The sequence below is a fragment of the Vombatus ursinus genome, unplaced genomic scaffold, assembly GCF_900497805.2.
Source record: "Vombatus ursinus unplaced genomic scaffold, bare-nosed wombat genome assembly UNPS02014175.1, whole genome shotgun sequence".
NCBI classification, from domain to species: Eukaryota; Metazoa; Chordata; class Mammalia; order Diprotodontia; family Vombatidae; genus Vombatus; species Vombatus ursinus.
This window is the reverse complement of record NW_020953953.1, coordinates 55,814-58,274: the sequence shown is the minus strand read 5'-3', so window position 1 is coordinate 58,274 and position 2,461 is coordinate 55,814. Positions and strand designations below refer to the sequence as shown.

General features: G+C 39.6%; 1 pseudogene; it reads left to right on the top strand.

The window, feature by feature from the left end:
• The first annotated feature begins 890 nt into the window (after window positions 1-890).
• Window positions 891-1,859, top strand: LOC114041550 (annotated as a pseudogene).
• Window positions 1,860-2,461: the final 602 nt, after the last annotated feature.

The following is a 2,461-nucleotide window of genomic DNA, read 5'->3' as shown; positions in this document are numbered from 1 at the left end:
ACTATTGACCCCTTGTTCTGGGCTGCTTGCTGTTTCAAGAAGGAAGTAGGTCAGGGAGCATAATGGGAAAGCATTAGCAGGTGGTGGGATGGCCAGGTCAGAACCCATTAGTCATTAAACAGTAACATCTAGCGAGTACTATTTATTTGTGATATTTTCTGATAGATGCATCAGGAGGAATATTTAAGAAATGGAAATGTTCCTTAGAAATGAGAAGTCTTTTTCCCTGGCACATTCCCACAGGGAAAAAGAAATACAAACAAATATAGAAACAAAACAACTCTGGCATTGTTAGAAACTAGAAACCCATTGCATTCTGATCCTCTCGGGAAGACTAGAGTCACTGGATCTCACTGAGCTTACCTAGCTGACTGCACGGTGGCACCAATTTCTTCAATGTATCCTTATTTCTGTATTCTGTATTTATGTTTCTTCCTTTATTGGCATCCTTAAGTGAGGGAAAGTTTTATTTATGTCTTTGTATATCTAGCACTTAATTCAGTCCTTGGCTCTTTGGTAACAGATTGGTTAATAATGAATGATTGATTCCCAAAGCAAAAATGCTTGGGGTTGGGTTTAATGATTTTGACCACATATGTCTTCCCACTATTCCTAACCAGTCATATGAATGCTGTAACATTATAACCATAGGGATAATTATTTGAATGTTTCATAAACTACAACTCCCTACATCTAAAGCCAATCCATTTTTCACAGACCTTATGGGGCAAGGATGAGTGTAAGAATTTCCGTACAAAGAACTGAAGGAGATATCAATAGGTTCTTCCAAGTGGGTTTGAGAGGCAGCATTTACAAATACCATCAACTTGTGTTTTCTTGTAGGTCTATCTGCCTCTTGTAGGCATTCTTCTCCCCCAAACACAAAAGACATGATCCTGAGTATTTTCTTCTTTTCCTCAACAGGAATTGGGGTTATAGGAAATTCCTTTCATATTAGTCTCTTCATTGTCATGTTTCTCAGTAGACATAGGCTTAGACCCATCACATAGCTTGCCTTGGCCAACTGTTTGGCACTTCTCTCTAAGGGCATCCCTCAGACAAGGGCAGCCTTGGGAATGAAGAATTTCCTGGATATCATTTGGCTGTAAAATTACCCTCTACTTTCACAGAGTTGCTGGATGTCTTTCTGTCACCTTGACCTGCCTCTTGAGTGGCTTTCAAGCCATCACCATCAGCCCCAGCGACTCAAGTTCAGCAGATCTTAAAGCCAGAGCCCTGAAGTACATTATTCCCTCTACTTCCTTTGTTGGACTTTCCACCTGCTTCTGAACATCTTTATTCCTATAGGAATTATTGATCCAAAGCACACCAGAAACATAACTGCGATACAGCATCATGGATATTGTTCTCATCTAGCTCCTTCTGGATTTTGTGCTTCTCTGTACGCTTTCATTCTCTCATGTCCTGATGCTGTATATGTGGGACTCATGGTATTTGCCAATGGCTACATGGTGTTTGTGCTGTACAGACACCACAAGCAAGTTGAGCAAATTCACATTACCTGCATCTCTGCCCAAGCCTCCCCTGAGATCGGGGCCACCAAAACTATCCTACTGCTGGTGAGCATTTTTGTGCCCTCGTAGTCCCTTGATTGTGTCTTGGCAGCTTCTATGACTTTTATCAAGTCCCCACCCTGGCTGGTGCACACTTCTGCATTTGTGACTTCTTTTTTCCCAGCTATTAGCCCTTATGCATTGATTAGGAATGATTCACAAGTTCCCAAGTACTGCTATGCTCTTTGTGGGAGGAAAAGCTCCAATTTCAACAGTAACAACAGGTTAATATCCTCTGTCATAGGTGATCAATGGAAGGTTCCAGTCAGGTGGAAGGAATTGTGACGACAGATAAACCTGAATATGACTCTAGATATTAGGCCAGCCTCCTGTTCCTTAAAAGCAAGGATACCTTGGGGGTATTGATAATAGAGTCAGAGTAACTATAAGCTGCTCAGACCCTTATTCTTTGTGGCATATACAGCACTCAAATCTCAGAATTGGATATTCCTTCTGCTAGAGCTATTTCCAACAGGAATCAAAGAAATAGGAAAAGTATCTACATGTACAGCAATATTACTAACTTTTTTTCATGGTATCACAAAATGGAAAGCTAATCAAATGTTGTCGTATTTGGGAACAATTACATAAATTGTGCTGTATTATTGCAATGGAATTTTATTGCACTATAACAAATTATGAAGTGAAGAATTCCAGCGGTCCCTAGGAGGGCTTCCATGTAATGATTCAGAGGGCAGTGAGTAGAACTAAAAGAACAATTAATATAGTAATAACAATATAATCAAGAAAATTGCTTTGACTTTAGAAATCTGATCAATACAATGATAATGAAAATCCAGAGGACTGAAGATGGAACATTTCACTTCAAATGCAGAAAGAGAAATAAAATCTTAGACGTGTCAATGTAAGAATATGTTTTGATGGTC